The sequence below is a fragment of the Dendrobates tinctorius genome, unplaced genomic scaffold (genome assembly GCF_039654945.1).
Source record: "Dendrobates tinctorius isolate UK_male_01 unplaced genomic scaffold, ASM3965494v1 ptg000230l, whole genome shotgun sequence".
Taxonomy (NCBI): Eukaryota; Metazoa; Chordata; class Amphibia; order Anura; family Dendrobatidae; genus Dendrobates; species Dendrobates tinctorius.
The window spans coordinates 4,229,707-4,244,610 of NW_027361897.1; the positions used below are offsets into that span (position 1 = coordinate 4,229,707).

General features: G+C 43.0%; 1 protein-coding gene across 1 annotated transcript in view; it reads left to right on the forward strand.

Annotated features, from left to right (window-relative positions):
* Positions 1-634: 634 nt before the first annotated feature.
* Positions 635-14,904, forward strand: part of KAZALD1 (Kazal type serine peptidase inhibitor domain 1) — a 91,714-nt gene continuing 77,444 nt past the window's right edge. The window contains exon 1 of the mRNA XM_073555792.1: positions 635-789. The gene's annotated coding sequence lies outside the window, so the exon portion shown is untranslated. The remainder of the gene's footprint in view (positions 790-14,904) is intronic.

Sequence of the window (14,904 nt, forward strand, 5' to 3'; positions counted from 1 at the left end):
TTCCTGCCAAGAGATCAGGTTTCGCTGCAGAAAAAAAACACAGCAAAAACTCCCGGTGTGAACTTGCCCTAAGGGATAGAAAGCCATAGAACACTGAATGAACATTACACACAGTGAGTGACAGCACAGCAGGGAAAAACAGCTACCATCCATTCAGCCGTAGTGTCTCTTTGACATTACTAAAGCTCGCGTTGTGCAATTCGGATTTCTTATGAATTAAATATTTTGTGAATAATTTGCCAAAGCTGGCAAATTAAAATTTCTAAAGATTTGCTGTTCTTCACCATTTTTTTTTACAATATTACCCTATGGGCACCGTACTATACTGTATACCCAAGCAATGGATTACGTCAAGCCTTCCGCCACAGGTATATATCGGGAAATCTTCTTGATGTACTTTATTGATGAAAGTCTGAGTCTCAGACGTAATGTGCGCAGAGCCTGAGACCTCCATCAATGCGCTCCTTGTTGGTAGTATATGTGTATCCTGTATTGCTTTTGTACAAGGAGCAGTGGAGAGAAAACCCAGCACTGAGAGATCTGAACAGTGGTCTGTGGATAGGGGGATGGGTCTGGGAGGAATCACATTTCAGTTTGACATCACTACTTCTCATTCAAACAGGAGACATTATAAAGGGTATTGGAAAAGCGGAGTTGTGGCACACTGCAGAGGTTGTAACCCTGCAACACATCAGTGGTAAAACAAACTCCTCCTGATCCCCAGCACCTCCTGCCATACAGATAAGAGGCCACATCCAGCTGTGCCTGCCTGGCCAGACTGTGCAGCAGGTAAGAACCCTCTCTACCTCCATCACTGCTGCAGCCTTTATGTAAAAAAAAATGCATCTTTAGAATTGTTTCCTTAGAATGAATTTCTATAGCATGCATTGCATAAATCATTCATATCAAATATTTACAGCATTTTTAATATTGACACATAATCAGAATGATGTTTTACCATATGCGGTAATTAATTCCATTTCTGTTTTTTGTGAGCTTGATGCATCTCAGACCGGTTTCTTACTTTTCTTGACATGCAAGAAGATAGTCTACATTTTTTGTAATCGTACATACAGATGTAGTCGAGTTCAGTTTGTTGGGTGAATCTGAGTTTGTCATCAAGATGTATAGAATCAGTGCAAAGAGCATGAATGCGGAGGAAAACAAAAGGACTACAACTATATGTGTGGTATCTACCAAACTTTATATATTATATTTTCAAAAACAGAAATTTAAGGGGACAATATTAGCGCTTAATCACACACATTTGTCTTTTCAACCTTTTGAAATGTTTTTTTTTTATGCATTTTTACAGATTTTTTTCATAACATTTAAAACTAGTTTTTCTGCCTTTATAGAAAAGTTTATGGGAGGAATTAAATGTCAGAACCTAAACAAGCTGCATTTGGGAAAAAAAGCCTTCTGGTAGTAAAAAAGCAGCTTTTCTTCAAAGCATTTTTTACAGGCATCCGCACCAAAATACACAATGGCCATCTGCCATGTTGCATTTTTGCTGCTTTTTTTAGGATAGACTTTTCCTTTATTTAATACGCAGTATTTTTTATGCAAGTTCCACACTTAAAGCAATTGCGATTTTATATGATCTTTTCATGCTTCCTATAGAAGTCTATAGGGAAAAAAAATACACCAAAAGGGTACGTTCACACGAGCGTACAAAACATTGATTAGTTTCATCTAGAGAAGTGGGAGGATATTTTTTTCTCTTTTGTCATCCATTTTTTTTTTACATCCACAGCTATTAATCATTTACAAAACCATTTACAGTTTCATATGTATCAGTAACAATATGATGCTATACTGTGCTCCCGTATGGCATTTGATTTTTTTTTTAACGCAGCCATAGACTTGATTGAGCGAGTCTCATCCGAATTACGGAAGACACTTGTTCATGCTGCCATTTTTTTTCACCTGCAGATTCAGTCAGTGGTAAAAATCGCTCATCAGCACCGTCCCATTGAATTACATTGATCTGAGCGTTATCCATTTTTTAAGAGACAGCACTTGAACCAATAATACAATCGGACCCAATTTCTGCAGCATTTTTTTTTAACATACAGTGGCCTTTCCTTTTCCGGAAATCGCTCCCACTTTACAAAATGCATTGTTTTGTGTGTGTGTGTGTGTGTGTGTGGCGTTTCCGCTATGCTGGTAACTATCCCAAAATTGAAAATCTGTCTGTAGATTTTAAAATAATATTCTCACCACAGGAAACCATGAAGTATTTGGTTTACCCCTCCACCCCAAAAAAAATCCTTGAGAGAAGAATTCTGTAAAATGCGTTGTGTGAATCCATCCTTATAGTAAACAGGGGAAATGCCTGCTTTTTGCATACATGCAGTACATATCGCTTCATGATAGATACATACATAACTTTCATAACTTCTGCTCTGTATTCACATAAGTCGTTTTTTATGTAGCTTTTTTCTACAAATTGGACCCAATGCACACTTTAGTTATCAATAAATGGCTACAAAAGCTGTACTTGTAAAGTGGTAGAAAACCAGCATTCAATATCTACTATTCCTCTGGCAGACACTGAGGTCAGCTCTTAGGGACAACATATAAAGAAGCAATATTAATATTTTTTGGGGTGGCAAATGGACAAATTGATTAGCTGATCTCAAGTTGTAGAAAAAGGTGACCTTAGGAAATCTCACCACTGCTATGCTGTCTATATTGCCTCTCCTCCTTGTTCTATGGACCACTTGTGTTTGATATATATTATAATTGATGCATGTTATATCATTCGTATCTGCTGTATTTGACATTGTTTTAGTTGTATATATGGACAGGATTCATGCAATGTTGGAGTATTACTAACTCCCAGAAATATTGTGTCACTCACTATACATGTGCGGAGGAGTTCAGGAGATGTGAACCTGGATGTGATTGTATTTTATGGGTGAAAGGTTTATTTTTGTAGAAGAATGAAGAGAGTATATTGCTGTAGCTGTAAAGTTTCCCCCTGCCCTATGATCTTGATGTAATCCATAGGAATGTAAAAGAATACTTAACTCCAAAACAGCTTTCAAAACCAAATAAAATCTGCCTTAGGGTACCGTAAAGCCCCCGTTACACATAGCGATATCCCTAGCAATATCGCTGTAACGTCATCGATTTTGTGACGTAGCAGCGATATTGCTAGCGATATCGCTATGTCTGATACTTACCGCCAACCGGCTCCCCCGCTGATGGTCGCGCGAGAACGTCCTGGATTATTTCTCGTCGGGCGCTTCCTGCTGGGCTTCCTGTGGCGCCGACAAGCGACGCGTGGACGCCGGAGGAAGGACGTCAGGATCGCCGCGTCTGACAGGTAAGTAACGACCCCCGACCCCTGCTATGTCGCTGGTGAGATCTGCCTGTGTGGCAGCTCACTAGCGACCACTTAGTGATGCACCAGTGAACCATATCGTTGTCGGGATCGCTGGTGCATCGCTAAGTGTAACGGTACCCTTACACTTAGCGATGCACCAGCGATCCCGACGATATGGATCGCTGGTGCATCACTAAGTGGTCGCTAGTGAGCTGCCACACAGGCAGATCTCACCAGCGACATAGCTGGGGTTGGGGGTCGTTACTTACCTGTCAGACGCGGCGATCCTGACGTCCTCCCGCCCACGTCCACGCGTCGCTCGTCGGCGCGACAGGAAGCCCAGCAGGAAGCGCCCGACGAGAAATGATCCAGGATGTTCTCGCGCGACCAGCGATGAGCAGCGGGGGAGCCGGTCGGAGGTAAGTATCAGACATAGCGATAGCACTAGCAATATCGCTGCTACGTCACAAAATCGATGACGTTACAGCGATATTGCTAGCGATATCGCTATGTGTAATGGGGGCTTTACTGGAAAATCCTGCAGTAGATAAGAACGTGTCTCGCAGCTCATTGAGATCTTGTATAAGATTAAATTGAAGTTGTGGTTTAGAGACATTTTAAAGGGGGTTGTCCCAACTGATGGCCCATTGGTGGGCTCCATCCATCAGTAGTCCTCCCATAGATCACAAGAATGGGGATGACCACCCCTGTTCCAAATTCCATAATCATCCTGCCACCACTCCATTATTCTCTTATGGATATGCTGTAAATAATTGAGATGGGAATAATTTCGACCTGTTGCAAATATGGAATCCGACTCCTGTGAAAAATTGGGGCAAAGGTAGGTAATTCTCAAAGAAAGCAACTGCTGCTCCAGCTTCCCAGCTTTTCTTATGGTGGAGCAACCTTAAAGAGGTGGTCTGACATACAAATACATTTTCATCCTAAATCTCTATCTATTTAATGCCATAATCTAAACTATTTTCTAATATACTTTACCATAATTATAAATTCCCTATCCTTCCCTACACTATAGAAAATCTTTTCTTTTTTTCCCTACTTCCTTTTTTATGGCGCTTCATTTGAGAATACCAATACATGCTGAGTTACTCAAACAAATCATCATCAGGGGGCAGAGCTGCGGTGACTGCTGCAGTCTCTGCCCCCTCCCTCAAACGAAGTGTCATCAATGACGCTAATTTTATCAGCTGGACTAGTCTCAGCACAATGTGCATGATATTTGTGCACTCTCTGTGTCAGGCTCAGGTTAATAGTAACAATCCGGCAACAGAGTGCACTGTAAGGCTAGGTTCACATTAGCGTTTGTGTTCGCAGCGTATCGTCTACATGCAGAAACGCATGCCAAAAAGCATAAAAACGCACGTTTACGCAGCGTTTTTTTTATCCGCATCAGCTTACGCATGATGACAAAAAATGTTGCGTTTGCATGCGTGTTTTGCATGCGTTTGCGTTTTTTTCAGTCCATGCATTTGGAGAATTTCCTTAACACGTGCCACACCTAATGGGCGTGTTTCGTTTTCCCGGACATGATTATGTGAAAATGCATGTGTTTCGAACGCATGCGTACGCATGCTCTTGCGTATGCATGCGTTTCCATAGACAGTAATGCGTTTTTTATGCACTCATCCGCATGTGCATGCATAATTGACGGATTTTTGACGCGACCAAAAATGCAGCATGTTCCGTTCGCTGGACACCGCAAAACGACGCATGAGTACGCGTTTTCATGCGAACGCGTGCAAACGTATTTCCCTGCGTACACCATGTTAAAGATATGTATGCATGACCCATGCGGATCTATGCAGAGCAAACGCTGTGCACACATACGCAAATGTGAAACTAGCCTTAGTGCGCAGTGTCAGAAAACCTGGTGTGCAGACATTGAATGAGTTTCTACTGCTACAGTCCAAGGGTCTCCTTTTTTTGCCGTCAGCTGCACTGTCTGTGATGGTATCAGCTCCTCCGGCATGCTGACTATTTGTGCTATTTCAAGTCTGGGGAAAAGTGTCGGTGTGTCCTCTCTCAAATTTACACATCTCACGGGCGTCTTCCCATCTCGTACAGTAGCCAATGTTCAGGCAATTAGGAGTCTGGGTGGTAGGTTTTCTATAGCAGCTGGTTCTAGTTGTGCTTCCACTCCTTCCAGAGGGGTGCAGGCCCAGACAAGGACAGAGAGCACGGTATGCCCCGGAGGTATTTCAAGACTGTTCGCAGCCAGAATGACCACTCTGCCCAGCACTTTTCCATCGCAAGAGACTTCTTGTGCCTGAGCCATCCTAATCAACTGTTGAAATATTTTCCTTTGAGGTGTTCGGGGCTTCCATTGTCTCAGAAACAGGTCTGGGGCCTCGTTGATAAGCAAACCTCAGAACTCCCTAAGCACATTCATCCCCAGGGTAACAGTATATCCACGCTCAGTGTCACCCGAAGTCAGTACCACAGCTCTGCGGCCCAAGTCTTTGCCGCAGACTTTAATTTGCATCCATGCCACCCCTGCGACCGGGATGGGTAGCTGATTGGCGGCCATCAACTTTATCACCTGTCCCCACTCAGGCCTCATTGCTTCAGGGAAATGGTTTCTGAAATACTTCTCAGGCATCGTGGTTACTTGGGAGACGGTATCTACCAGACAGCGTATGGCCCGTCCATCTATTGCAGCCCAGACTAAAGGACACATTGAAACTAAATTGGTGGGACTTCTGGTGCTTCTTACTGGCTGTTCTGGCTCCGGGTGGCACTGGAGAGGCCACCCCGCATTGTGGGCTCATCCGGACCATGTGCCCCAGCTCTCCACAGAGGAATCAGGTAGTGATGAGCTCTGCGAGGTCACATTCTTTTTAGTTTCTGTCAAGTCTTCCCTCATCTCTTGGATTTCTCTCCGCAAATCTTCGTCCCATCCGGGCACGGCCACTGCATTCACGGCCACGTTTCCGCTACAGACTTTCACCACTAGAACTGTCACCCCCTGTTCTTGCTCACGCGCACGCTTCACTTCCAACTTCTGCAAAAGTCATGTGTGGGTTCACACGCAAGCGCTACCGCAGGGCCTGTTTCAGCAGCGTATCTCTCAACCCGGTCACTAACTGATCATGCAGCACCAATCCGGCTAAACAGTCGCATGCGCAGCTCTCCTACATCTGTGGGGTCCCCATGTGTTTCCTCCAGTATACGTAACACCTTGTCAAGCGTATCCCGCTGTCTGGGGGGTCATAGCATCACTGAATCCCTCACCTCCCCTTCAAGGGCCATCATGGCGACCTCCGCCTGTAGACTGGGTATCATAGAGTGCATTCTCATTATCCCTTTAATACATTCAGTCCAGCTCCACAACCTGGTGTTACTCCCATTAAATTTATGTAGGTTGTTTAACATTGACCCCAGAGAAATACTGAACCTAGGGCTCTCCCCTAATGCTTGGTCTGCCACCTCCGTGCCAGTAGACCGCATCCTGCCGACTACGCCAAGTGTGAGCAGGTACTAAGATGCAGTAATGGGTCAGAGGCAGAACAAGGGTTAACATGGGGTTTAATTTAACAGGTATACTCCTCGCAGGGACAAAACAGGGAAAACAGTAAAAAGGAACACAGGGTTGGTAACCCAGCAGAAACAGGTGTGAAGAAAAGGGAAGGAAGTTCAAGATTAGCAAACTTATCAGTGAGATGACTTCAGAATGCAGTTAGTTCAGGGTGTGGACGTTGGCGCCAAAGCAGTGGTGCGTAAGGGGTCCAGTGTAGTCCTGGAAAAGATGTCGTCTTGGCTCCTGGTGGCGACGGTGATTCCTCGTGGTCTGGTCGGTGATCGGAGTGTCAGGAAATGACGAGCCGGACAGAGCACAGTCTTTCCCCCTGTCAGCACATAGGGACAATGAGTGACTCGACTCAGGTACAAAGGGAAACCCCTCTCAGCGCGTGTCCCAATTCTCCCGTCGGTGGGTGCGCGCGCTTATGTCCTGACTGGGTGTCCTTTCAATCATGGTCAGCAATGTCAGCGGGGACCAGGTACGTCATTGTTGGCAGTCTCTGTTAGCAGCTTTTTTCCTCTGCTGTTTTTGGCCTGCTCTGGCAGTTGGCTTTTTCATAGAAGCCCTCACACTGCCCTCCTGTGCACTGCACGTACCCGCGGCAACCAACTGATTTTATGTGCACTGTCACCCTTTTATCTTAGCCACGCCCCTTACTTCTAGGTGCAGAGGTCAGTCCAGGGCCTTATGCTTTCCCCATAAAACCTGGGTGACAGCCCCAACAGTTCCGGATCCGTCACGGAGTAGGTAGGCCTGGTCCAGGTCTTCTCCTTACACAGAGACCAGTACCACCCCGGCAGAAGACATCACTGTAAGGGGCAGCGCTGACCTCTGCATGCTGTGTAGTTCTACAGCTCACACTAAAAGTGCATTCTGTTGCCGGCTCATTACTACTGATCTGAGTCGGCAGCAGAGATCGCGCTGTCATTGTGCACATTACAGAGATCACATCAAACAGGGACTAGCTCAGCCCCTGAGATGAGCATCACTGATGATGCTTAGTTTTGGGGAGGGGACAGAGGCTGCACCAGTGACTGCAGCCTCTGCCCCCGGATGATGTTTCGTTTGAGTATCCCAGCATGCACTGTGATTCTCAAATATATCATCACCAAAAAAGAAGTGGAAGGGGGGGACAAAGCAGTTAGATAGTGTAGTTAGGGAAGGATAGGAATTTTTAATGAAAATATATTAGAAAATAGTTTAGATTATGGCATTAAATAGAAAAGGATTTAGGAGAAAAATTAATTTGCATGTCAGGCAACTCCTTTAAGGCTTCCATACACATTAGATCAAAACCTTCTGAAGTGTATGAATCCTTCTGAGTTTCTTTAGACAGATGATGTTGGAGAAAAGAAAGAGTAGAGATAAGCCTATGGCAGCAGACTTCTCTTCTCTCCCCATTGAAAACACATGGTCACTTGCTTATGTGTATGAGGTAGTTGGAAGAGACAGCTGTCTGCCGAACAAATGTTTGGCGGACAGCTATCTAATGTCTATGGCCAGCCGTTACGCCCCATACACATTATAAATTGGCTGAACAATTGTTTGGCTGTCAGTTATCTCTTCCTGTAAACAGGAATGCTCAGCTTGGCCAAGGCCACCTATATTCTCTATGGGCGAGCCACTGTCAGACTTCTATGGCGGCGGCTAATCTCCTGCAGAACTAAAGGATCAGACGTTGGAAATCAGTCTGCATCCTTTTCTCTCCTGACATCATCTATACGTATTAGTTTGTTGGCTTATCCCTGCGATATCGGTGGGTATTGACAACTTTAGTTAAATGTAGACGGAGGCATTTAGGCTGCAGGTTGTGATCACTCTCATTACAACCTATGGACGCTGTGAAAAAAAAAAGCTGCACCTGTGTGGATGAGCCATAAAAAAGCAATCCGGCCACTGTGCTGTGGACGAGTTATCAATGCATTTGATAATACTTCTTTTTATTCTGTGTTAGATAAAGGGATCTAAACACGACTCCATTTTTCTTTCCAAGCCCACGTTCCTCTGTATTGATATATTATGCTCAATTAAAACCAGACTCGCACAGTTTCCTGAGCACGCTGCCAATCATGTCACTTTTTTGGAAATTTAGTGCTTAAATGCAACATGTAGACATTTCATTATAATTCTTGGAAAAAAAAATAGTTTTCCAGCTCGAAGGCAAAGAAAAGATTGTTCTCTTTTAATCAGTTATAATCTGAAGTGTCGCATTTTCCATCAATGAACGTTTTATTGGTTGGTTTACTTTATATTGTACTCAATGAAAGATGTGCACTATTCCAAGTATTTCCTGGTTCCAGGTCGTAGAGGCAAAAGGCTGACTGACAAGAGAGGTCACCTTGAATAGTCCTCTCCTCTGACAATTGCCAAATTCAGCACGCTGAAGGCTAAATCAACTGGAAATGGTGCAGGCTTGGCCAATTTTATGTGCTAAGCTTTCCTTCACCCAAGCAAACAATTCATTTTGGTGCCCTATCCCTGTATCTAAATACCCTTGGTAAGGGAAAGTGACTTGTTGATGAATCCTGGAGCATCTTACATCCTTGCATTTCCTCATTGGCTTTACATGCCCTGTAATTGTTCATTCATACTGATGAGCTCTAGTTATAGGGTATGTTAACACATAGCACAAGTCCAATTTATTTTTTCAACTAAACCATGAAATGAAGGATAAAGGATTTATACTGTTATCACACCTTTTCTGCAAAGTAAGCTATGTAAAATTTTTTGATTTGACCCATTTCTATGACACAGACTTTAATATACTAAATATATCCCAAAAACTTACATGGTCAACAAAGACTTTCAAATGCCGCCGTATGCTGAACTTAGAATTCTAATGCAATGTGCACAAGAGCTTAAAGCATATTGGTCTGCCATCGCCAATATCGGTGGGATCAGATGACAGTCTAATAATGCGCTTGAGTCCTCTCCACTCTCCCCTGACAGATGATATCAGGAAAGAGAAGGATTCAGTCTTTTGAATTTCATCAGCCGATCCTTTTTTTCTCCCAAGAGATGAACCACCACCAGAGGAGTCCATCATCGGCTCTCTTGTCGAGAACGTAGAAGAGTTCTGCCAACCAAAGCATTCCTGTGCATGGATTCGGGAGAGATAGCTGCCACTCAATCGATCATTTGGCTGACAGCTATCTAACGTATTGGGGCCCAATCTCTGCTAAGACAAGGACACGAGAGCTTTGCACCCCTTCTTGGAGGACAGCCTTGCTTAGGAGATATGATAATGATCTTGTGGTTCGCAGGGACATGTTTCTAGTTATTGTAACAGCAACTGAACACAGTTTAAGGGTTAAATTCTCATATAAACCCAATTCCCGCAAGTAAGAATAGAGTGACTGGATTCTGATAATGGTCACTAAGGTCATGCCGATTTCTATTGTAGGAGGTTATATAAGGGCTTTTATCCTGTGCTTCGTTCTCACCCATCAGATTAGATCTGTGCACATTGTCCTGTCCAGGATATGCTCTTTCATAGTAAACACACATTTCTTTTTCCTCATTTCTTGACTTATTGAACAGGTTTCAATACTTATATTTGAATAGCTCTTTACAAAGGCAAACGCATTTACAAACACCATAAGTAAAATACAGATAACAATCGAAAGTTCATGAGTCAAATTTTTCCATTTTTTGAATTCGACTTGTTTCAGAATTTAGTTCAGGAATTAAATGTACTGCCAAAAGCAGTGGGTAAACAGCCCCCGAACACAGACAAGTAGGTGGAACCTGCTGATTTCAGAGGAACCAGACAACCATCTAGTGTATTGTGTAAGGGGTCCTTCTGACTCTCTCCCAACAGATGCTCCTGTGGATACAAAGATCGGGCATGTTGAATTTCTTTACCTGATCTTTTTGTTTTGTGGAAAGTAAGTTACTGCCATAGGAATCTGCTAGCAGCTTACTCGCTCTCACCATTGAAAACACAACAATGCTTGGCCGGGCAGTCACGTGTATAGGTAAGTCAGGAGAAATAACTGTTAGAAAAATGTGCGTTAAAAAAGCATTTTTCATTACCACACAACAATAATAGTACCCTGTCCCAATATTATCAGTGCTGCCACTCAATAAGCTCCCACACAGCAACACTGTTATGCCCCATGTCTCCACTCAACAGAAATAGTGCCCCTACATGGTACTGTCCCTCATTTGTGCCCCATACAGTATTAATAGAGGCCCACACAGCAATGTTCTCCATTTGTGCCCGAATAGAACAATAGTCCTCCTTCCTGTTCTCCTATGTCCCGTTTTTGCCCAAAAACAAAATAAACAACCCATACTCCATTTTCTTCCTGCAGTCTGTGGCCTAGTACAAGAGGACAGTGAGGTTGCAGTCCTAATGCTGCCAGTGGCTTACCAGAGTAAGTAGCGGAGTAAGGAGCTGACGTCTCTCTGCTCCACCACAGAGATACAGTTGGAACTACAGAAAATTTGACAAGCCCTCCAGGAGTTTTGGAAGTTCCCCTATTTTTGGGAGTCTCAGACGTAAGGGAAAAGCTGTCAAGTATGCCACATACACAGAATATTTACTGATTTTGAGAATGGAAACATACTCTAGAATAGTTATTGTGGAAAGGACCTTTTGAGAAAGACTCTTTTGATCTCATGGGATGGGATCTGTTCCTTGATCAACATATATACGGCTCCTACAAGGAGCCATAAACATCTACAAAGTACTTTATTGCTGGTTTATGCCTATATATTTTTTAGCCAAAAGTAAGACTGAATTAAAGAAAAATTAGTAGACAGAAATATATGGCCTCTATTTCTTATTTCTTCAGGATCTGATTGCAGTTAAGCTAAGGCTAATAGATCTTGCCGACATGTCGTGCTCATGCTGTGTGATACTCGGCCTATTGTTTATTTTACTACAGCTAGAATACTGAGAGCAAGTTTTGTCAGACTTTGCGTTTTAATGGTAATTGGCTCCAGGGGGTCATCAGGGAGATTCAATAAAGTTCTAACAAAACCATATTCCCTCCAGCTTTAAATATTTACTACCTTGTATTAGAGATCCATTACTTTGAGGGGCTACTATAGTATTTTGAAACATTAACAGATGGGACAAAGAGGTGAGTTTAATCTTTTTTTTTTTACTAAAAACTATTAAAAAATATTGAAGATGGACCTCATAAAACGCAAAGTGGTGTTACTAGGCCAGGGTTATATGGGCCAAAACAAAAATAAAATTTTCAATATATCATTTGTATTGGAATCTATAAAAGAGTCCATATACCTCAAAAGCTGTTGGATGAACTGTTATTCTGCTGACAGACACCACTGACTTAAGGCCCCATCACACACAGCGAGATCGCCAGCGAGATCACTGATTTTGTGACGCCACAGCGATCTCGCCCGCGAAATCGGTGTGTGTGACATGTATCAGCCACCGGCCCCCCTGCCGGGTATCGCTGATCGTGCTCCATCGTCCTGGGCCTTTTTTTGATTGTTGGTCTCCCGCTGGCAGCGGGAGACCAACTACCAGCGACGCTGGTTTCTAATGTAAACAGCAGGTATCTAAGAGCTGCGTGGCTCTTAGATACCTGCTGTTTACCTTGTATACCAGCTTGCTCGCTGGTCCTGATCGCTGGTGGGTCTGTCTATGTGACAGCTCACCAGCGATCAGCTAACTATGTCCCAGCAATCCCATCCACGTCGGATCGTTGGTGGGATCGCTGGGACATTGATATGTGTAACGGGGCCTTTAGGGGTTTTTTTCTGACAGATGCCTCCGGTGGTATCTTATCTTCTGTCAGGAGAAAAGGATCTGGCATGTAAATTCAACATTCCAGATCCTTTTCTTCCACCAACATGTTTTGGAGGTGGAAATGGATCCCCTAACTTCTTGAGCCTCTGTACGGCTGCACCAATGATATGTCCACCCCTGTGTTGGTGCCCAATCATATGCGCCGACCATACAAGTTATGTATGAACCCAGGTATATTAAGGAATGTTTAGAATCTAAACATGTAAACTTTAGATGATACATAGTTGAATGTGAGTCTAGGACATCTGTATGGTGGTTTCAGCATCATGTACATTGAGGTTTAGAAGCCCTATTTAGATTTAACTTAGTTTCGCATCTTTCAATAACAAATAACCTTACGCCGTCAATTTGTGAATCTGGTTCATTCTTACTATTCATTGGAGTCCATCGGATTTATTAAAATCTACATGATTTGTAAATAAATTTTTGGGAGTAAGGCTGGTTTCACATTTGCGTATCTGTGCGCAGCGTTTGATCCACATAGATCCGCTTGTGTCACTTGTGCATATCTTTAATATGGTGAACGAAGAGACATGCGTCGTTTCGGGGTGTGCGGCGAACGCAACATGTTGCATTTTTTGAGGCGTCAAATATGTGCAGCTATACGCATATGGATGAGTGCGGATGAAGTGCGTCAAAACAACGCACTACTGTCTATGGAAAAGCATTGGTACGCAAGGACGTGTGTACACATGCGTTCGATACACATGCGTACTTCAGAATGAGCAGGTCCAGGACGTGACTTGTGTCAAGGAAATTCTCCTGGAAAAGCATTGTCCTATCGAACGCATGCACATAAATAACGCAAACGCATGCACACGCAGCTTATTTTGGCGTTTTTGATGCAGATAAGAAACGTTGCGTTAGCATGCGTTTTGGCATGTGTTTACGTTTGCAGATGATAAGCTGCGCACATATGCGCAAATGTGAACTGAGCCTTATATAGCAGAATATTGTTACTTTAAGAGTGTTATCGTGATTACAGCGAAGTCTAGACTGTGAGAAAAGAGTTATGTCAAATGTCAGATCCAATGTCACGGGCAACATATAACTGAAAAAGACAAATGTCACATAGTAACTGTATTCCTCTACTTGGATTCTTACAATAGTTACTAAAGAACAAATGTCCGTTCAAGTAACACAGCGGAATTTAGACGTGAGACTTGGCATGTATATGAAGAGAAGATGTTCCGATCTATTTTAAACATGCGTCTGTGGATATAGAACAAATTTATTTCTAACTTTAGAACCGGTTATAAACTGAATATAGAATCTGCCTTTAGGGTTATCTGGTTAATTGAGCAGTGCAGTACCCTTATCTAACACAATACTCAAGAAATAAAGGTGTATCACTTTGCATTGGTCAAGAAAAATGCATTATCACCTTGGAGATTTGTTGCTTTGGTTCTTTTTCCTCCTTTCTTGCCAAGAGCCATAACTTTTTAATTTTTCCATTGACCTAGCCATATGAGAACTTGTTTCTTTGCAAATATAATGTACTGAACAGCAAGATAGAATTGAAAAACAAATCTGAAATTCCATAGGTGTACGGACAAGTACTAATGGGCCTCCTCTTCCTAACCTCTAGAGATGCCACCGTCACTATTGACAGTGGCACCTAACAGGTTATACTGTTATAGTGTTACGATTGGAGAGAAGTCCAATTGCACCAATTACTCTTGGGTGCCGGCTGTATAACACAACAGGTTCCTGCTCTGTTTGGTGTAGACAATTCCTTAGCCTACTCTATATAGTAAGCAGGCACATTTGCCCTAAGCGTTGCTTAGGTTGTACCGGATTATAAAAACATGGGAATTTTTTTTCCAGAATTGGACCTCAAGTGTCCTCACCTGGATTGTGCATAGTGTTTCCACTCAACACCATTGGAGTGATTGAGGCTGAGCTATAATACCACACATTCTGCAACCTGAGTTAAACGGGTGGTCAAAAACACAAATTGATTTTCATTCTAAGTGTCTATCTAATTAATGCCATTCTCTAATATATTTCCTAATATACATTAATTAAAAATAGCTATCCTAACTACGCTCTCTAATTGTTTTATTTTTTAAATTTTTTTTTTACTTCTTCCTCTTTGATGATGCTTCATTTGAGCCCCATCCCTGAAGCAAAGTGTTATCTTTGACTTTTGACTGACAGTGCGCTCTGTTGCCAGCTTGATACTTCTGATCAGAGTGTGTACTGTCATTGTACACACTGCACAGTGACAAGAATCTACTGAGC